The following is a 23,137-nucleotide window of genomic DNA, read 5'->3' as shown; positions in this document are numbered from 1 at the left end:
GGAGGTCTAGACAAAGACATGTACATGCAAATATATATAGGAGGTTGGGGAAATAGATCTTTGTGTCTATATTTATAGATCAAGTATTAAGGTGGCGGAAGGACCTTGGGCCTCTACTCAAACACTCCCTCTATGCATGAATACCTTCTTTTATTAAATTGGAACTCTATGATGCTCACTCTCCCGACACAACAGCTGGAGCCTACATGGGTGAACAAGTAAATGTGGTGAAGAAAGCTGATGGTGCCCGGCTATCAAAAGAGATAGTGACTGGGGTCTTAAAGGCTTGAAGATAAACAAGCGGCCATCTAGCTCAGAAGCAACAAAGTCCACATGGAAGAACACACCAGCCTGTGTGATCGAGTGGTCCCAAAGGGATCAGTTACCAGGCATCAATGAACAAAAAATCATATCATTGACTGCACACCTCCATGATAGGATCGCTGAAGACAAATGGGTGCATAAGCAAATGTGGTGAAGAAAGCTGATGGTGCCCGGCTATCAAAAGAGATAGTGTCTGGGGTCTTAAAGGCTTGAAGGTGAACAAGCGGCCATCTCGCTCAGAAACAAATAAGCCCACATGGAAGAAGCACACCGGCCAGTGCGATCACGAGGTGCCCAAGGGACCAGATATAAGGCATCATGCAAAAAAAATATATATAAGTGTGTGTATGTATGTGTATTTATGTGTATATGTATATATGTATGTGTATATATATATTATATTAAATGAAGGGGGAAGTGCAGAGTGGAGACCCAAGGCCCAAGTGTCAGCCAATGGAGATCCCCTCATAGAGGGGCTTAGGAGAGGAGATGGGTTAATTAGGGTGTGAGGTAGTATCGATGAAGAACACAGCTTTCCCCCAGATCCTGGATGCTTCCTCCCCCCAACTACCATGATCCGAATTCTACCTTGCAGGGCTGGATAGGACAGAGGCTGTACACTGGTACATAGGAGGGTTGGAGATACAGGGAATCCAGGGTGGATGATACCTCCAGGACCAAGGGAGTGAGGGACGATGCTGGGAGAGTGGAGGGTGAGTGGGTTGGAAAGGGGAAACTGATTACAAGGAGCCACATGTGACCTCTTCCCTGGGAGAGGGACAGCAGAGAAGGGGGGAAGGGAGACCCCGAATAGGGCAAGATATGACAAAATAACGAGGTATAAATTACCAAGGGCATATGTGGGAGGGGGGAAAAGGGAGGGAGGGGGGGAAAAAAAAGGAGGACCTGATGCAAGGGGCTTAGGTGAAGAGCAAATGCCTTGAGAGTGATTGGGACAGGGAGTGTATGGGTGTGCCTTGTACAATTGATGTATGTATATGTATGGATTGTGGTAAGAGTTGTTGGAGTCCCTAATAAAATGTAAAAGAAAAAAAAAAAAAAGAAAATGATTAGGGCAAAATATGTACAGATGTGCTTTATACAATTGATGTATGTCTATGTATGGATTGTGATAAGTGTTGTATGAGCCCCTAATAAAATGTTTAAAAAAAAAAAAAAAAAATCAAAGGATGGAAAAAAGTAATCAAGCTAACAGCAATCAAAGAAAGCTGGAGAAGCAAAATTAATATCAGACAAAATAGACATCAAAGTTAATGACATAATGAGACAAAGTAGATCGTTATATAATTATGAAAGTTTTACTTGAACAAGAAATCATAAACATAATTAATATATACACACCAAATGAAAGGTTATCAAAATATATTAATCAAATTCTTATAGAAATGAAGAGACATCATAATACGATAATACTAGACTTCAGTGCATCATTTTCAACTAAAGATCGATCAACTAGAAAGAAAATCAACAGATTAAAATGAAGCACAATGACTTAATAAATTTCTTAAAATTGTATAGAACACTCAACAAAATTCATTTCACTTTCTTCTGTAGCACCCATGGTAGTTATTCAAGAATAGATCATATTTTAGGTCATAAAGCAAGCATCAAAAATTTAAAAACATTTTCATATCAGAATGCTGTAAAAATTTAAATCAATTATAGAATTATCAACTCCAAAAAAATTACATGGAAATTAAACAACACTTTCCTTTTTCTTTTATAAAAAATCACTTTATTGGGGGCTCATACAGCTCTTATCACAATCCATACATCCACCCATTGTGTCAAGCACGTTTGTACATATGTTGCCATCATCATTCTCAAAACATTTGCTTTCTACTTGAGCCCTTGGTATCAGCTCATTTTTCCCTCCCTCCTTATGAACCCTTGATAATTTATAAATTATTATTATTTTATCATGTCTTGCACCGACTGATGTCTCCCTTCACCCACTTTTGTGTTGTCCATCCCCCTGGGAAGGGGTTATATGTTGATCATTGTGATAGGTTACCCCCTTTTCCCTCCACCTTCCCCTCTTGGTATTACTATTCTCAATATTGGTCCTGAGGAGTTTATCTGTCCTAGATTCCCTTTGTTTCCAGCTCTTATCTGTACCCATGTACATGCACTGGCTTAGCCAGATTTGTGAGGTAGAATTGGGGTCATGATAGTAGTGGGGAGGAAGCATTAAAGAACTAGAGGAAAGCTGTATGTTTCCATCGGTGCTATACTGCACCCTGACTGGCTTGCCTCTTCCTTGTGACCCTTCTGTAAGGGGATGTCTAACTGTCTACAGATGGGTTTTGGGTCTCCACTCTGCACTCCTCCTCATTCACATTGATTTGATTTTTTGTTCTGGGTTTTTTGATGCCTGATCCCATCGACACTTTATGATCACACAGGCTGGTATACTTCATCCATGTGAACTTTGTTGCTTCTGAGGAAGATGGCTGCTTGTTTATCTTCAAGCCTTTAAGATCCCAGATGGAATATCTTTTGATAGCTGGGCACCATCAGTTTTCTTCATCACATTTGCTTATGTACCCATTATGTCTTCAGCGATTGTGCTGGGAAGCTGAGCATGGAATGTTAGGCATGAACATGGAATGTCAAGTTGCTAGAACAAAGTATTCTTGCATTGAGGGAGTACTTGAGTAGAGGCCCAATGTCCATCTGCTACCTTAATACTTAACATATAAATATATACACATCTATTTCCCTATTGTTATATATAAATATATTTACATATGTACATGCCTGTATTTAGACCTCTATAAATGCCCTTTGCCTCCTAGTTATTTCCTCTATTTCCTTTTACTTTCCTCCTGTCCCACTACCATATTCTGCTTTCATTTGGGATTCAGCAATACCTCTTGGTTACATTGCCCTTGATCAAGCCACACAAGGCATTCTATTCCCTCCTTGCCATCAATTTAGATCACTTGTCATTCCCTTGTCCCTGGATTTGTTAACACCACTTCCTTTCCCCCACTTTCCCCCTCTCCTGTGTCCCCCCAGGACTGTTGGTCTCCTTGTTTTCTGCTCTGGATTTGTGGGTAAAGCCAGCACCCCACAACGAATCATGGGTTCGATAAGTGCAATTGTATGGTTAAGTTACATAAAGATTATAATAAAGTCATAGAGAAATAGGAGAGATGGGAGAGAGAGAATAAAATAAAGAAGTCAGACACATTTCATGGTAGCATGCTCACCTCTTGGATGGCTATGATCTTAATAGCCAGGTCCGTACACAGCGTGGGCAGAGAGGGCAGGAGAGAGGTTTATTACTAACCAAGGCTTATATATCTTTTGGGACCATGCAAACCCCCTAATTACAGGCAAAGACATGTGTAACAGGGAGGGAATGTACTATAGGTACTACAGTAATGGGAGGGGGAAGATATAGGGGTGTACATGCTATAGGAAGAGGGGGGATTAAGGGTATACATGTGACAAGATTCGTGATGGCAGCCTAACCTTGATTGCCCTTAAGCTGGAGACTTGATTTGGTCTAAGCTTTCAGGGGAAGCAATCTACTGTCCCTAACAGCAGGGAGTGAGCCCCACCTGTGGTGGGACAGACAGTAGGGACTGCTTGCTTTGGATGGCTGATTCCTTCAGGGAGATGACTTGATAATCATTTAGTTGCAAGCTATGTCCTAAGTCTGACAAATATATATATTTGGGGGAGACAAGCTGGGGAACAGTCTTTTTATATCCCACATAGATTGTTTAAATCACCTATCTTATCTAGATAAACATGCAGAGACAATAATATGTACAAAAATCAGACAGAGCTAAACAAAGCAACAAAAGAAAACAAAAAAACCAAACAAGAACAAAACTAATGACAAAAAGAAAAAAAGAAAAGTCTCTGAATAGTTCCAGGTTTGTTTGTTGACCTTTAGGAGTATTTTCTGGTCCTGTCTGAGGGGGTGGCATGCCCTGGACCCAAAGTCTACCTTTTGTATTCCCTGGGGACTTAATTGCTTTGCTCCTCTTGCTGCTCTCTTGCACACCTTGTGGTGGGGTCATATTGGGCACAATTCCCCCACTGTGCCTCCAGTGTTGTCTCTTGTAGTGCTATGGGTCAATGAGGGATATCATGTCTCGTGGTGGGGCCGGCCATATGGTCCTGTGTGTGCATTGGCTGCTCTGAGCAGGAATATCATCCTCTGGGCTTGGTGGGCCAGGATGTGTTTCACTCTCTCTTTCCCTCTTTGTTTTCTTCTGTGTGCTCTGATCAGATCTCCCCTCTCCCTGAGCTGTAGCTTCAGTGCTATTCTCTGAAGTGAATTCTTCTCAGGGGAGTGTGGGAGGGGGCTGTCCACATAGTTGGGATTGGGGCTTGGCGCTGGCCCCACAGACCTCTCTACTGGTTCCCTGCTTCATGCCGGTATGTTGCAATCACGTCTTGGCCTACTGGGTTGAAGTCTGGTCCCTCTCTCCTCTCCTGTGGAGATATAAACCATACCCTCCCCTTGGGTAGATTATAGCCCTGTTCTATTGCCTCCCATGTCTTTAAATTTTTTTTTCACCCTCCTATTTAGTTGGCTGCCATATGTATCCCTGGATTGGGTCTGGCCTCCGCCATACTACCTGGACCTCACCCCAGGAATGTTTGTATGTAGCAGCTTTTCCACTATGCCCCTTTTACTTTTTAAAACTTACCTCAGTGGACTCATGTTGTACTTGCCCTTTTGTGTTTGGCTTACTTTGCTTAGCATACTTTTCTCCAGTTCTTCCCATGTGGTGATATGCTTCATGTGTTCATCACTGCTTTTTAGGGATATTTGTACTCCATTGCATGAATATACCACGGGTTTTTGTCTGTTGATGGAAATTTAGGCTGTTTTCAACTCCTTTCAATTGTGAACTGTGCTGCAATGAACATTGGAGCACAGATGTCTGGCCGTGGTTTTTTTTTTTTTTTTTTTTTGCCTTTTTGGGTATATGACCAACAGGGGGATTGCTGGGTTGTATGTTAGCTCAATTTCCATCTGTTTCAGATATTGCAAAATCAATTTCCATAGTGGCTGTACATATCTACAGGTCCACCAGCAGTGAACGAGAGTTCCTATCTCACCACAGCCCCTCCAACACTTGTTACTTTCTTAGATTCTATGAATCTGATTTTATCTGTCTTTGAGGGTGTTAGGTGGTATCTCATAGTTGTTTTAATTTGCATTTCTCTTATGGCTAATGATTGGGAACATTTTCTCATATGTTTATTGGCCATTCAATTTCTGCCTTTGTGAAACTTCTGTTCAGGTCCTTTGCCCACCTCCTCAGTGGGCAATTAGTTTTTTTCTTTTTGTAAGCTGGCAGAGTACTGTATATTTTAGTAATAAGACCTTTGTCTGATGGACAACACTTTACTTAAGAACTATTGAGTAATTGAAGAAATACAGAATGCAATCAAAACATTCCTTGAAACATATGAGAGTGAAAATAGAACATATCAAATCTTTCATTGCATGGTATAAGCAGTACTCAGGGTATTTATAGAAATAACTATATACATCATTAAGGCAGAAAGAATTACAGTAAATAAAATCAAGGACATTGGGCCTCTACTCAAGTACTCCCTCAATGCAAGCATACTTTGTTCTATTAAACTGACATTACATGATGCTCACCTTCCCGACACAATCACTGAACACAAATGTATGTATAAGCAAATGTGGTGAAGAAAGCTGATGGTGCCTGGCTATCAAGAGATATACCATCTGGGGTTTTAAAGGTTTGAAGGTAAACAAATGGCCATCTAGCTCAGAAGCAATAACGCCCACATGGAAGAAGCACACCAGCCTGTGTGATCATGAGGTGTCGAAGGGGTCAGTTATCAGGCATCAAAGAACAAAAAATCATAACATTGTGAATGAGGGGGAGTGTAGACTGGGGACCCAAAGCCCACGTGCAGGAAACTGAACATCCCCTTATGGAAGGGTCGCAGGGAGGAGACGAGCCAGTCAGGGTGCAGGGTAACAAAGATGAAACATACAACTTTCCTCTAGTTCTTAAATGCTTCCTCTCTACCCCCACTCCACCCATCATGATCCCAATTCTACTTACAAATCCAACTAGACCAGAGGATATACACTGGTACAAATAGGAATTGGAAACACAGGGAATCCAGGACAGATAGCCCCTTCAAGATCAGTGGTGAGAGTGCAGATACCGGGAGGGTGGAGGAAAGGTGGGGTGGAAAGGGGGGAACTGATTACAGGGATCTACATATAACCTCCTCTCTGGGGGACGGACAACAGAAAAGTGGGTGCCTGACCCCAGCGATGGTATTTTCAATCACATCATATGCATTTAAAAGTTGGATATTGAATAAGAAAGACCAAAGAAGAATCAATGTGTTTGAATTATCTTGCTAGTGAAGAATATTGATAGTACAATGGACTGGCAAAACAAACAAATCTATCTTGGAGGAAGTACAGCCAGGATGTTCCTTAGAAGCACGGATGGCAACCAGTCCCTGGAGAAGGCCATCATTCTTGTAGACGGGCAGCCCAAAAGAGGAAGGCTCTTGACAAGATGGATTGACACAGTAGCTACACTGATGGGCTCAAACATAAGAACAATTGTGAGGATGGCACAGACCAGAGGTGGGGGTGAGGGTTGTTCTATTGTAGATAGGGTTGCAATGAGTCAGAAGTGACTCAACGGCACAACAACAACAACAAGGGTCACTTTCGGTTTCCTCATGAACTGTTGTTCAGGCATCAGCCACCAGAACCCACAGTAGAAAAATCGCATGATTCATCACTGACAATAAATAGGGAGAGTGAGCAGACGATTGAAACCTCTCAACGCCTCATGTGTTGTTAGCTCCACTCCTCAGACTTGGAGGTGCAAACCAGAGTTGAAGTGTGCCCACAGGTGACTCATTATAAAATGGTGGGTCCCAAATCCATTTGGCATTGTCTCCGCCCCCACCCTAGGGAGTATTGCCATTCCCCATAGAGGGCCACTGTGTGTACACCCTCATGTAGGTTCTGGGAACGTGGCAGTGAATAAACCAGAAATACTACAAAGGGGAGTAGGAAGACTTTTAAAAGAGAGAGAGAGAGATGCAGGAGTAGAGTATCATTGCGTCAGGTGATGCTGAATGCTGGGGAGAAAAATTAATCTAGGAAACAAAATAAGGGGGGTGTAAAGGGACGAGGAAGGGGTAACATTTTAAATCATGTGGCCTGAGAAGGAGAGGGGACTTTGAGGAAAACCTGAAGGCAGCAAGGGAGCTGAACACACAACTATCTTAGAGAAGATGTAATGGGCAGAGTCCCACAAATGCAAGGGACCTGCGGTAGAAGCAGATCTGGCATGGTGGAGGGATAGCCCTGCGGCTTGCATGGTGGTAATGGGCAGATGAACAAGGAGATGCGGTCAGCCTGGTGAGATGAGGGAGAGCTACTGGGACTGTTTGTCTGCTACCTATTATAGCATCTAACCCCCCTGTCCTGCTGAGTTTAGGTCTTGTGGGAAGTCTAGAAACGGCCACTGTTTTCAGTAGAATCGCTAGTACATACCAAAGCATGTTCATATTTCCTCCTCACTCTGTTCTCCTTCTGGTCTGGTGCAGTGGAGGGTAAGGGAGTGAAGAGAGCATTCTGAGAGAGAGAGAGAGAGAGAGAGAGAGAGCGCTGTACTGTCCATGTACATTCTCCTGGGGAGGAGACTGGGACCATGCGCTTTCTTAGAAGAACTGTCTGGTGTCTGCAGATAACTTTGCCTAATGAGTGTTCCTGAGCAAACGGTTTTGGAGAAGCATTAAAGTTCCTTTCCCAGGACCACACCAATAGCAAACAGAACCAAGACTACAGTCTGGGAGTTGTTTCCACAGTTTCTCGTTTCACAGGCTCCGCTACAGGCAGGCAGTGACCTTTTCTCGATAAAGCAACTTCTTTGGGGACAAATGGCTGCCCTTAGAGCACTGAGCACTGCCCGCCCCCCCACACCATCATTAGGAGAACTGCAGGGCCCCACCTTTACAGGCCTGGCCTCTTTGATGAACTCGGTCTACATGAGAAAGTCAGACCTGGTGGGCAGGATTTCTGACTCAGTCCGGAGTATGATTCTTCCCTGGTGGGGATCTTGGGACTCTGCTTCTGAGTGGGAGGGGCGATGGCAGCTCCGTCTGCATCTGCAGGACACAGAATTTGTCTCTCAGTGGGCCTCTTGCTGGCTGTATCTGAGTTGCTTTTCTCCCCTTGACTCAAGCTGATGGAAGGGCTGCTTGGCTTAGCCCTGACCCCGATAAGCCTAGGACAGTAAAGGGAGCAGAGTTATGTGAGTAGAGCTGAGCTACTTATCAGGTAGTTGCAGGTTATTTTTTCACTACTCCTGTGGGCTTAGGGCTGATAATATTGGTCTAGACCCAAGTTCAGCAGCTGCATTTTCCCCAAGGTTCTGCCTCTGAGAACTTGGGGCAGTTGAACGCACTGCTTGCAAAACCAGGACCCTTCTTTACTCTTAGACACAGAACATGCTTTTGGTGACCAGAGACGACAGGGCCTGTTCGAGAAAGGTGTTGGCCCTGCTGTGGCAATGGGGTGGTACCTCCCTGGGAGGGACATATTGCATGTGTTTGAACCACTTAAAATTCAACACATTGTGTTGCTATCTAAAAAGCCTGTGAGGGGATCACATAATAATAGGGGCAGGTGAGATGATCATACAAGAAACCAGCCATTACTAAAACTTTTTTCCAAGCTGATTTGTACTATGACTCTAGCCTTGACCAAGATCCAAAGACCTCTTTTGGGGTTTCTTCTCCCAAAAGAGTTCAGAATAAGACCTGAATAATCTGTAGTTCTGACGTGCAGGATTTGGGGTGTATTTATACTAAATATATGTATTTGTCATTTACCAGTAATTGAAATGTAATTGGGGATTCTGTATTTTATGTCAACTACTGGACATTGGTATCCTTTAAGTTCCCAAGTGAGTCTAATGTACATCGTGAGCCAGCAGCAAAGGCTCCTGCTGTGAATAAGTCCACATCTCCCTGTCCAAGGCCGGTTTCTGACTGCAAATTCTCTGGGTAGATCAAGCATGACAACATGCCTCATCAGTCACACTATCTCAGACTCCCTTTGAAATCTATTCATTCCACCCAACTCATGGGATATCGCCCACGATGAATACAATCCATGTTAATGTGAATTTGAATATTTTAGATGCCTTTATTTTAAACACACTTTAAGTGATGTTAATTGTGGAAGTAATTTAGTAGGTAGATATATCCAAATATAGAATAAATTATTATTCACACTGCGTCAGTCAGTAACTGATGTTCTCTTCCCTTTATTATCAGTCATACTCCTTCTCGGACGTCAACTTCTCAAACTTATGCCTTTTGGCCTTGTCAAGTTTGCTTCCCTGAACCTCCCTCTCCCACCTCTCTTCCTCGCCATACCTGTTGGTCTCATCGTCTGAGAAAGATTCTTTCTTTTTTTCAGATTCTTTCTTTCTAACTTCCACGTGTTCCTGCAAAATGTAGGCTGTCTTTTCTGTACTTAGATAACTTTAAATTTCTAGAGAGTTCAAAACAAATATCTAGAGAGTTATTTGTCTACAATCGCTGACCAGCAGTGGGTGCTCCTTGCCCCAAGTGACCAAGTTTCCTTAATCTTGTCTTGGTCTTCTAGTGTGAACTAGTCATCCAAGTAGATGAATAACAGAGCTTGATAAATTATGTTGAATGTGGTAGTAATGGAAGAAGAAGGGCAAAGGCAAGGAAAATAAACTCATGATAATGTATTATATTGAACATTCATCCTATTTCTTTCCTTTTCCTAAAAGCATAATTCTTAAATGCTTAAAACCAAAAATAAGTACTTAGAAGGTATTAAAATAAAATTTCCATTCATTATAAAATAATTAAAAAGAATATAAGTATTTGAAATGTATATTGATTAAGACAAAATGATTTATCTGTTCTTCCCTAATCCTTTCCTCTTAAATACTTCTTACTTGAATACTGACTGATATTTCTTCTGTGGCTTCAATTTCCATTTGTTTCCTATATTTGTTTAAGGAAAGGCTTCTTGCTTTGATCAAGAAACCAGTACTTCAGTCTGAAAAGTAATGTGTTATCTTGGTCCTTGTCCCTTCTCCTAAGATGCCACTAGGTTGCCAATTTCCGGGTAAGATGTGTTGAAGAGGCCAGGGTAAACCAGGCCGTTTAAAACAGTTCACACTTTAAAGCCTTATATTCTTTTGAATTTTTATTTTGTTAACTGTCAAGTAACCAGTTTTTGCTTTGGAAGAACTACATCCTGTTTATTATATCAGCAGCACTACAAGAGCTCGCATGTGACAAGCACAAGCAACTTTTCTGTGCTATCATAAGTGAGTCTTTCGACTTTAACCAGACCCCATCATCATTCGACCACATGTAACTTTGCTGACATTCTCTGACTAGTCTCCACACTGGACTGACTATAAGGAAAAAAACTTCAGCATTGGAGGGAGATTCGTCAGTAATCAGCAATATGCAGAAGATACAACCTTGTTTGAGAAGAGGACTTTGAATCATTTAATGATGAAGGCGGTTTCAAAGCGCTTGTGGAAAATGGAATTAAAAGACAATGGAATCCTCCCATGAACTTTTGGAAGCTCTGTGGTCTTGCACTGGGGCCATATGCTGCAAAAATCTTCTTTAAACCGTGAAAAAGCAAAGATATAATCTACACTTAGCAAGTGGGAAGTGAATCAAGGAGTAAAATGTCATCCATTTTAAGATTCTCATTTTCAGTTGGAGCAGTTGTCTCTAGTTAGTTGTCTTTTCAACTATTACAAACTAACTTGAGTTAAAGAAAACCAATTTCTACGTAATTTCAAAGAAAGAATAAGCAAGGATGTCACTGTGAAAATTAAGATACATCTCACATGCAGGCAAAACTGAATAATAAATAAGGACAACTGAAGAACAATTGATGCCTTTGGTTTACAGTGTTGGCAATGAATCTTACATACAGCACGGACTTCCTTAAGAACGCACGAATCTGCCGGCATGCTCCGCGGAAGTGAAAATGTGACGCTTCTTCTCACTCTTGGTGTGCTAGTAGGAGAGACCAGTCCCTGGGGAAGGACATCAGGCTGGGTAAAATAAGGTGTCACGGAAAAAGATGAAGACCTCCCACAAGAGGGATTGGCATAGTGGCTGCAAAATCACTGTAACAGAACAATGATTGTGAGGACGGTACTTGGTCAGTAAGTTTTCCTCTCATACTTAGGGTTGCTATGAGTAGAAACTAACCCAGTGACACCTAAAAACAACAAAGAAAGCAATAATTTAGATGGTAATTTCTGGGACAAGACTTCTATGCTAGGAGGAAATGTGTATGTGTTCAGTCTCTTTGCATTTAATAAATAAGCAGCAGGGAAATAAAAAGCACAGGATATGGACAGGGGACTGTGAAGACCATGCAGGGAGCTTGCCCACATATATCTATCTATAGAGGAACTTCAACACCTAAAAAATTCCACCAAAAACCAGAGGGTGGGGAGCTAAAGTGGGAAAGAGAAAAGGCATGACCTTTTTTACCAGAGCTTCTGGTTCTTGCCTTCCCCAAATCTTTACTCTGGGTGGCAAAGAATAGGGTTTTCACATAGACAAATTTTATTAAGAATCTCCCTGGAGCCGGATAGGGCAAGATATGACAAAATAATAATCTATAAATTATCAAGGGCTTATGAGGGAGGGGGGAGCGGGGAGGGAGGGGCAAGAAAAAGAGGACCTGATGCAAAGGGCTTAAGTGGAGAGCAAATGCCTTGAAAATGATGAGGGCAAAGAATGTACAGATGTGCTTTATACAATTGATGTATGTATATGTGTGGATTGTGATAATAGTTGCTTGAGCCCCTAATAAAATGTTAAAAAAAAAAATAATCTCCCTGGAGAGAGAGAGAAAAATCACCACACCAGCTTCCATGACTGACTGACTGGTACTTCTCTCTCCTCACCCATGGAAAAATACTTTTAAATATTCCAGGGAAAAAGACTGTTGGGAAATTCTGCTAGAGGTAGCAAGGGCTTCTGGGAAATGCAGTCCCAAGATATTGCACGGATTGTATGCATGCAGAATCCAAATCACTACTTCATGCTTCAAAGTGTAAGCTTTATTATAAAGTCAGGAGGGGTTGGTTAGTTGAATAGGCTGACACGAAAGGATTAAGAAAGAAAACTCCTTTTTCCTACATGTTCTAATTCTGGGGAGACTTTCAGGCCACACTTCCTAATTTGTGCGTGTCTGTGTGTCTCCCTCATTATATAAACACACTCTTTCTTCCTGCTGTTTCTAGGCTCTGTTCTGGCTACTTGTGCTGTTTAGTGGTTAGAAACATGTGTGTAGCTGGAGTCCCGGGATGGCTTTGGGTTGAGTGGAGGCGCAGGACCAGAGCAGGGCTCTGGGTACAGCACAAATGCCTTTCAGCCTCTAACACTGACACATTCAAGCCTCTGGGTCCGAGGCTGCAGAAAGCACGCGGAGACTTCACCTGGGCCTCAGCCGGGATGAGGTGGCGGCCATGCCAGGCTCTCTATGCTCTCAGTGCCAGGGTCCCACTGGGTCCCATCTTGTCTGTCTGCACCAGGAAAGTTCATAGTGTCGACCAGGGCTCATGTTCATCTCCTTGGTCCAACCTGTTCTTTACCTCTATTACGTGGGCGGCAGCAGGGAAAGATACTACTGAGTGGGATGCAGCTAGAATGACTACTCTCCTATGTGGAGCTGAACTTCCTGTTGTGCACCGCTCTATGGCAGCCACTTAGATAAGTCTGTTGTCGGTAGCACTGTTGGAGTGTGCACCTATGTGGCCCAATGTCTCATTCTGTGGATGTTCTTCCGAACTTCCCTGTGTTATCTATCCATGTGTGCTAAGGAGTAAGTTTTACCACACAGACTGGGAAAGAAACAATAAGCTCAAAGCCCTTGTTGTTTGGGACCTTTTGGCAACAGAGTTCAAGCACTACTGCTGTGCTGCCAGCCCACGGTGACCGATACATTTCTAAGACTGTTTTAATAAAAAAAAAATGCTTTTATTGGGGAGGTCTCACATCTCTTATCACAATCCATACATCCCTCCAATGTGCCAAGCACATTTACAAATATGCCGCCATCATCATTTTCAAAGCATTCTCTTCCCACTTGAGCCCCTGATATCAGCTCCCCATTTCTTCCCCATCCTTTCCCCAAGACCGTTTTAATTTAACTGTAGCTAGGGATTAAAATTCTTAAAAGTGACTAACTCCAAACCGAGTGTTGGACAAAAGAGTTTTCTTCTTATTCATTTTTCAACATGCAATGCTGCAGTTCCAAATTCTGTTACACCTCCTTGGCATCACTCATTAAGTGTCCAGGAAGGGCCCGGAGCAGTACTCCCACAGCTATTTTCCTGAAGGGCCAGTTAGGATATTGTTTAGGCAACGGTGTACCACACAGGTAATCATTTCACTAGGTTTTAAATGAGCTTAAAATAAGGGACTACTAGAGGTAGTCAGGTTACTAAAAGGAAGATCATAATTTACCTTAATTACATGAAGTAAAATCTTGCAAAAGTTTAAAGTGGGAGGCAGAATCAAATGACCATGAAAACAGGGTTGCCTGTGACAGACTGAACGCTGCATTAGATCACCAGCACTTGCCTTGGCTTTCGACAGTTCAACAGAAGCGTTCTTCATCCAAGTGTCCATCCCCCTGAAAGGAAAAAGATAACTAGACAGGTAATCAACGTGACGCTTGAGGACAAGATACAAGTAGCACGTGTGGAGATAGTTAAGTTGTACTTGCAGGTGAGTTAACCCACCAGAGAAGAGGCTAACTGATGGCTGAATCAGGAGGGTGCCTAACTTCAAAGTTCTGTCTGTAGCTGGTTGGCCACCAAGTGAGGCACTTGGTCTTCTTTAGGTGAGAAAGATGTGCCCAAGATTTTATGCTTGGTAACTTGCGTCATTTAGAGCTTTCTGCACTCACCCACCAGAGTAAGCATAACCTGCATGACTAGGGCAGAAGATGATAAGGATTATAGTAACAGGTGGCAAAGGCATGGTAGAGACCCCCACTACAGCCATTAGGAACCTTGGAAGAAATAGTTCTAAAGACTATGGTGTCTTTAGAGGATTTTGGAACACCCTTGCTTCTGCCTGCAGCAGAAGTAAAACTTACATTTTACCAACATTTTGTTTTAAGGGCCGTGCTATACCAATTGCAGCAAATGCACCCTTTAGACGGTTGGTTATCCATAAAGGAGGGATCTGGTTTCCACACTGGAGACTATTCTAGGCGGGTGCGCCTTGTGGCATCTTGGCGGTCGCCATCTTGGGGATATAAATGCATGCTTGTAGAAATTAGGCAGGTTACACTCAACGCCTGTTTTTCCTACACCTGAGAATGCAGCCGATTCATTCATTTGAAAACACTCCAATTTTATATTCTCGACTTCCCTTCAGCTTCCCGAGATTTTTCACAGTAACCGACCTGCTGAGGGAACGTTTAGATCTTCTAGGATTGACAGCAAAGAGAGAGGGGACTTTCTCCCAGAGGGTTGGCTCACCTCCCCGCTGACTGGGCTCTCAGCGCAGGGCTGCCTGGGTCGCCTGATGCCCGTGGGAAGCACGCTGTAGCCCAGCGACCCGGACCGCGCTGCCTCCTGGCTTCAGGTTCTGCCTTCCCAAAATAAACATTCACTCTGAGAGGCACAGAACGGGGTTTCGCATAGAAATGTTCTATTAAGAAGCTCCTGGGAGAGAGAAACACTGCATCCGTTCCTAGAACTGGCTCAGTGATGCTTCTGGCTCCCCACCCGCGTGGAAACAACCTTTTAAATAGTCTCAGGAAACAGTGTTGGGAAATTCTGCGAGAGGACAGCAAGGGCTCCTGGGAAATGTAGTCCAATGCTCAGGCTCATTCCAAATCTCTGCTCCCATGCCCTGCCACAACATGAATAGATACATATGCACACCATTTTCATTGCAACCCAAGTCACAATAACAAAAAGATGCAAACAAACGAAATTCCTGCCAGTGGAAGAAGGAATATGTGACGTTTGTAAGTACACAAAATAGAATAGTATCCATCATTAAGAAAAACCCAAATGAATCTATGAAATACATCATAATGTGGAAACTTGGAGGATATTCTGCCGCGTGAAACTACTCGATCACAGGAGAATAAATACTGGGTGAGAGCACTATTCTCAAAGATGCCCCCTGTGAGGGTTAGCCAGAGTGGGAGGAAAGGGAGGTAAGCCATTGGCTGGAGGACAGACACGTGTAGGGGAAGGCAATCTGTAATAAGAGGGAAGTAGGCCAAAAATGGTGGGGGTAGGAGGTGAAGATGCTGTGAGGAATGCAAGAGTTAAAGACAACAAAGGTAAACACTATCACGTACACAACCTTGCAATGATGGTGTACACACACAGGCTGAGCAGGAGTGAGGAAGAGAGTGGGAGAAAACTCACAAATAGCTGTTGTTCTGACAGAAGATAATTGTGTTTACCTTTGCTAAAATATATTGAGGAATGTGGTGGAGCATACATGCTGGGAAAGTTATGAAAACTTCTTAAACATAACCAAACACCTAGAGGGAATGAGTCTCTGAGGCTGAGGTGTACAACTGAGGTCAGTTGGAATTACATGCCCATCAAGGCAATGTTCTACAACCGACTTTGATAAGTAGCAACTGGGGGGTTAAAGTTTGTAAGTTGCATTTATTGGTCTCTCCCTGTCCCGAGGGAAGAAGAGTGATGAAAATGAAGACACATGAAATTAATGGATCATGCAAACATCTACTGCCAATTGATCTGAATAGGATCATCTTAGGAGATCCTGAATAGAGTTGAAGAAAATGTAAAACAAAACCCTAAATCATAAAAAGCGACCAGATTTACTGGTTGGGTCGAAGTTTGTGGAACCCCCAAGACTATGCCTCTTAGTCACCCTTCAGTCTGGAACAGAATTTGACCACATAGTTCAATTTTTAGTCAAATAATTGGCAGGTTTATGTTGTTGTTGTTGTTGGTGGTGAAGTGCCATCAAGTTGGCATTGACCCATAATGACCCCAATGCACAGCAGAACAAAACACTGCATGGTCCTGTACCATCTTCATAATTGTTCCTATGCCGGAACTCACTGATGCAGCCAAGTAGATTTATAAGGGGAATAAACTTACTACTGGGGTACACACACCTTATGGTGATCAACTATTTGAGATAAAAAGGGCAGCATTTACCCAAAGACAAAGTTCAGAGGATTATGAAAGAGAAATGAATAAAAATAAACACAGGTAGGAAGTGGGATAAGTGATACTACATTGAGGGGATTGTAGCCAATGAGATGAAACAAAATGTGTGTGAATTGTTGAATGTAAAACTAGTAATCTGATCTTTACCCAATTCACAGTAAAGTTAAAAATAAATAAAAAGATAGAAAGGAAAGAAATTGTAAGTTGAGCTTCAAATTAAATTACATATTTTTGTGATGATAAGATTATTACTATTAACTTTTTGGCATTGAATTATTATTGTAATTATTTGTAATTAAATATACAATTTATAAATATTTGTAATTAGAAATAATCTACAACTTCTCAAAATGGCATAGGCATATTAAAACATTTGTTAATTTAAAAAATGAAATAAAAGGTTTTTTTAAATCAGATTTTCCCAGAGTAATGCTTCTTTAATTTCTCGACTTCTCTTTTTATAAAGTGTTGATTATAGATGCAAGTAAAATGAAATTTTTGAGAACTTCAATCTTTTCACTAATCATCGTACTTATTAGTCATGTGTGGATTTTTGTTCTCCTTATGTTGAGGCGCATTACATAATAAAAGCTGTAATCTTTGATATGTACCATTGTGGAAAGTGAGATAGTGCTATCTCAAGCAGCTAGGAATAAACATTCTATGCAGTCCAGCAATCCCTCTGCTGGGTATAAACCCTAAAGAAGTAAGAGCCATATCATAAACACACATATGCCTTCCAATGTTTATCACACTACTGTACACAATAGCAAGAAACTGGAAATAGGCCAAATGACCCTCAGTAGAAGAATTGGTAAAGAAACATTGGCACATACACACAATGAAATACTATGTGTGCATCACTAAAAAACTGAGATGAAACCATGATGTACTTCATGACATGGATGAACCTGGAGATCATTAGGCTGAATGAAGTTAGTACATCACGAAATAATAAATATTGTATGAGACTACTGTGCCATCTACTATGGAAGCTCTGCTGAAACCTTTTCACTTTAAGCGATGCTGCTGGGACTTGAAATACCAGTGCCATAGCTTTCAGCACCACAGCAGCATGCAAGCCACCACAATATGTGCATGGCTAAGGCAAAAGGAAGAAACGATAGAGTAAAAGAGCTGAACAGAAAATTCCAAAGGGCAGCTTGAGAAGACAAAAACAAAGTATTTTAATTAAATGTGCAACATGTTCAGCATATTTTAAAGTGAAAGAACTGAAGAAAAAAATAATTCAAGCCCCCAAATTTCTGTGGACAAAATACTGAAATATGTAGGAAGGATTAATGAAAAGTTTAAAGTAACACATAGAGTCACTGTGACAAAAACAACAACACAATAACAATAACAACAACAAAACTATTCAACATTCAACCATTTCAAGAGGTAGCACATGAGCAAGAGCTAATGGAACTGGAGGAAGACGTCCACACTGAACTGAAGGCACCCTCCAAAAACAAGACTCCAGAAACTGCCAGAACATCAATCCAAACATTTCAACGGGTGGACGAAGCACTGGAGGTACTAAATAGCCCGTGCCAGGAAATTTGGAAGACAGCTACCTGGACAACTGCCTGGAAGAGGTCCACACTTGCACCCATTTCAAGAAAAGTGGTCCACAGAAAGCAGAAATTAAAGAACAGTATCACTGCTATCACATGCAAGTAAAATTTTGCTGAAGATCATCCAACAACGGCTGCAGCAGTGCAGTGCGAGGGAGCTGCCTGTCACATGCAGATTCAAAAGAGGATGTGGAACATGGACTATCATTGCTGATGTCAGTTGTATCTTGGTTGAAAGCAGAATAGCAGAAAGGGGTTTACGTGTGCTTTATTGACTATGCTAAGGCAGTCAACAGTTTGGATCAAAGCAATGGGAATTCCCGTGGTGCTCATGAGGAACCTATACATGGGCCAAGGAGCAGTTGCGGGAACAGAACAAGGTGATGCTGCATGGTTTAAAATCAGGAAAAGTTTGCATCAGGGTTGTGTCCTCTCACCATATTTATGTAATCTGCATGCTGAACAAATAATTAGAGAAGCTGAACTATATGAAGAGGAAGGAAGCATCAAGTTTGGAGGAAGGCTTATTAGTGACCTACAACATGCAGGTGACATAACCTTCCTCACTTCCAAAGTGAGGAGGACTTGAAGCATTTGCTCATGAAGATCAAGGGCTGCAGCCTTCAGGATGGATTGCAACTTAATATAAAGAAAACAAAACTCTTAACAACAAAGCCAATGGGTAAAATCATGATAAATGGAGAAAATATTGAAGTTGTGAATGATTTTGTCTTCCTTGGATCCACAATCAATGTTGCATTGCATTGGATAAATCTGCTATACAAGACCTCTTTAAAGTTTCCAAAACCAAGCGTTTTACTTCGAGGACTAAGGGGAACTTGAACCAAGTTATGATATTTTTAATCGCCTATGCATGTGAACGTTGGGCATTGAATAAGGAAGACCAAAGAAGAATCAATGCATTTGAATGATGGTCATGACAAAGAATATTAAAAGTACCATGTACTGCTAAAAGAACAAGCAGATTGATCTTGAAAGACGTACAGCCAGAATATTCTTAGAAGCAAGGAAGGCAAGATTTTGGTCACAGACTTTGGAAACATTATCAGAAAAAAGGATACTGTGATTGATAAAGTGGCAGGGCAGCGAAAAAGAGGAAGACTCTCAATAAGATGGATAGACACAGTGGCTGCCATGGGGGTGGGGGTGGGGCTGGAACCTAACAACAATTGTAGGGACGGCAGAGGCCTGGCAGTGTTTTACTCTGGTGTATGTAGGGTCATAATGAGTCAGTCTCTAGCAACAACAGCATTTCTCAGGAAGGACATAATGCTTGGTAAAGTAGAGGGTCAGCAATACACAAGAAAAATTACCAAGGAGATGAATTACATAGTGGCTGTAATCATGAACTTAAACAAAGGGACACGTTTCCTTTGCTGTAGATTGGCTTGCTCTTAGAACAGACTAGAAGGCACTTAAAAGCAGCAAGAGCACTGGTGAAAACGACACCCTGGAGGTGTAATGGTGAAGTGCTTAGCTGCTAACAGAAACGCTGGTAGTTTGAATTCCTCTATTAGTTCTGCAGAAGTAAAACCTGAAAATATTCTCCCATAAAGATTAAAGCCTACGACACACTATGAGGTAGTCCTCCTCTGCTTTGTGGATTTGTGATGAGTCAAAATCAACACAAAGCCTTCTAACACCATTGCACATAAAGCAGGTATCTGTCACCATTATGCTGAGCTTCTTTAAACACCGTCTCATTTGTTGTTCATTTGGTACTCGAATCATTCCCGTTATACATGCGAAGAGTGAGCCCCTGCATGCCATCATGATAAGCAGGCTGTCCCTTCCTGTAGAACAAACTCAAATTCCTAAATATGCCTCATGTGTCCCCTCACTGGCTCGAGACGAGACGTAGCACTTTGGGAAAGGAGGTGGACAATGGCAGGCTTCCAACTTTCCTCTAAAATCCCTCCTCTACTCTTTCACCTCTGGGCTTCTTGTGTACAAACTGGGTTGGTCCTGCTTTCCCTGGACCCCTTTGACCTCCTTAACATGTCATGGAGGGAACCGTAACTGCCTCTCTGTAGATGGGCTTAAGTATTGCCTCCATGTGAGGGCCTTACCTGAGACTTTTTATTGGAATTCTGATGTAGCAGAGTTCTTTGTCCCAACTGCTGCCTCTCCCTCAGGGGCAGCTTCTCACACAGGGCCCAGTGCTACCGCCTATCAGCAGTGAAAGAGGATAAACTATTTTCTGCACCCTGGTCACCAACTAAGGAACACTGGTGATGGAGTGGGATCCATTTCGGGCAGCTAACCGCAAGGTCAGCAGTTTAAAACCACCGTCCATGCTGTAGGAGGAAAAATTGAGACTTTCAACTCTGGTAAAGAGCTACAATCTTGGAAATGAATTCACAGGGAAAAGTTCTCCTCGATCTTATAGGGTCACGCTGAGTCAGAACTGACTCGATGGACGTGAGTTTGGTTTTTGAGTGATTTGGTTCACCAACTCATGAACCTTTTTGAGATCCTCCTACCAAAGCATGGCTAGCCAAATCATCATCATTTACACGTGCAGTTCATGCAAAGATATTTAGCCACGTAGTTAGGTACCTAATTGGGCTGCAAATGCAACTAAATGATTTTTAAATCATTGAAGCCCTCCAGAGAGGTAGTAAAGACTAGCGTGTGTTATGCAGCTGGAGAGCAAGCGGGGCTGCAGAGGTACTGGGGCACACAGAGGCCAGTAGACTGTACTCAAATTATATGTGTTGATCACATGTAATCGTGCCCAAACAGATATATACAGAGATTCGCACACAAGTACACCGACACACACACACAGACACACAGAGTCACACAGAGAGACTCAGAGAAAGGCACTCAGATGAACACAGATGTGCACACATGAGACATCCAGTCACATGCAAACTCACAAAGACACACAGATGCACATAGTCACAAACTCACCTTTGAGTCCCGAGACCTCTGCAAAAGGCTGGTACATACCAGGAACTTGATAAATAATAGCCATCAACATAATTGAAAGCTTAGTTCTCATCTGTTGAGTAATCATTTAATAACTAACATGGAAAATCATAAAGAGGCAATTTATCCAGTATGTGAGAGGTAGGTTTACAGGGGAAATAATAAAATGATAAACAAATTCAGTCAGGAGATGTGGAGGATAATTTATGCAACATCATACATTCATTCACCTAGTTTGGTGTCAGATGTTGGGGTGTAAAGTACAGCCTGGGCTTTCTTGTAGTGAGAATTTAACAGAGTAACATTTATCTTAAGGTAATATTTCAAAGACACCCAGATGTCCAAGGTCAGAAGGCGTCAGTTATTTCTGATGTTCCTTGTGAGAGAGGCCAGGCCTTCAGCCCCACTCTGTTTGTCTCGTGCTAGATCTTAGGGTTAGGGAACGATCACTGGGTAGTTTCCTGGGTGAGCACTGTGTTCTCTTGATCCTCACATCCCCTAACGAAGCACGGAGGCTTCTTACAGACGTTTTCCACAAGTGATTCCTGGATTTTACTCACCCATATGTCTGGTCAGGGGCTGGGATCGAAGAGATATGAACTTCAAGAACAATGGGCTCAGACATAAGCACACCGGCACAAGACTGGGCAGGGTTTCTTTCTGTTGTCCCTGCGGTCACTGTGAGTCAGAACCGATTCGGGGGCACCTGCCCACAACCGCCATCTCTGGAGTTCACATTCTGTCGGCAAAGCGATGGCCTGTGTTTGCGGGAGCCTGTGTTTCAGGCCAGAGGAGGCGGCACCCCTGTAACTGAGGGGCAGGGCCACTCATCTATGCACACATGTGTGTGTACCTGTGTGAATGTGTACATGTGCATGTGAATATGTATGTAAGAGCATTCTGATGTATGTGCACCTGTGTGTGTGAGTGGTGTGCATGCATGTGTGCAAGTACATGTCTGTATGCATGAGTGCCTGAGTATGTGTGTACACCTGTGTGTGTGTGCTTGTGTGAACAAAGTGTAGGATGTTCCTTTTTATGCGGAAAGGTAATGACAAAGTGAGTGAAACGGAGCAATAACTGGGCTCACGTTCTAAAGAACTGCGAACCATCAGTCCAACAGCACCGATAGCCTTTCATTGCTCAGCATTTGTGCCAGAGAGGCGCACTTCCCACAGTCAGGATGGAGCGGTCTAGTGTGTCCCCCACCCCTCCCCGCCACCTTCTTACACCTTTAGACTTTCAATGTGGCCCTTTGTGAAAACCCCTAACGGGTTTGGATGAGGTGCCAAGTGCTGCCCCGTGAGTCAGAAGTCTACAGTCGGGATTCCTTTGCTCCCATTGCTGGTCATTGCACTTCCCTCATGGTTTGCCCCCCTGTGGGTGGGTCAGACTAGCGTTTCTCCCCAAACTGTATGTTCAGTGCTGTCCTCCGTAGCGCTCTCATCTAGGGAGGGGATTTCATGTCGCAAGCTTGGAACTATTTGTATGGTCTTTATTATTATGAGTTTTAATCTTTTTCTTTTGGTGTCTATCTATATAAGATAGGACAGGCAATCCCAAGGAGACAGCGGAGGGACCAACAGTTCTGAGGTGGGTGGGGAATGGAGGTCGGCGGAGGTGAGCGGTGACTCAATAATGACAGGGACAGGGAATAACAAGTGTTTTAAAATTGACAGTGAGGAGGATGGAGCATTCCTGGTTGTGTCGGATCTATTGAAATGTATCCGAGAGAATTACTGAGGGGTGAATGAAGCGTAAACATGATGGTGGCGCAGGAGGAAAAAAAGAGAAAGAACAAGAAAGTAAAAATTATATATAAAGGTATAAAGATAGATATGTATATATGTAAATACTGTAGATACTCACGTATAAGCCAACCTGAATATCAGCGGAGGCACCTAGTTTTATCACAAAATTGCATAAAAAGTGTGCCCCAAACTTGGCTTATACACAAGTATATACAATATATATAAAGCTAGGTGTATTTGTCTATGT

General features: G+C 42.5%; 1 protein-coding gene and 1 long non-coding RNA gene across 2 annotated transcripts in view; one reads left to right on the top strand and one right to left on the bottom strand.

Moving 5' to 3' along the window:
• The window catches only part of GYPC (glycophorin C (Gerbich blood group)), a 51,966-nt gene that overhangs the window by 19,264 nt on the left and 9,565 nt on the right, over window positions 1-23,137 (top strand). The window lies entirely within an intron of this gene.
• Window positions 1,873-15,156, bottom strand: LOC142424565 (uncharacterized). The gene is made up of 4 exons (XR_012779373.1): window positions 14,919-15,156; window positions 13,894-14,062; window positions 11,340-11,537; window positions 1,873-8,621 (listed from the first exon to the last, which is right to left on the bottom strand). It is a non-coding gene; the product is annotated as an uncharacterized LOC142424565 (long non-coding RNA).

This window comes from Tenrec ecaudatus, chromosome 13 (assembly GCF_050624435.1).
Source record: "Tenrec ecaudatus isolate mTenEca1 chromosome 13, mTenEca1.hap1, whole genome shotgun sequence".
NCBI lineage: Eukaryota > Metazoa > Chordata > Mammalia > Afrosoricida > Tenrecidae > Tenrec > Tenrec ecaudatus.
The sequence above is the reverse complement of the archived record's forward strand: the minus strand, read 5'-3'. Positions and strand labels throughout refer to the sequence as shown.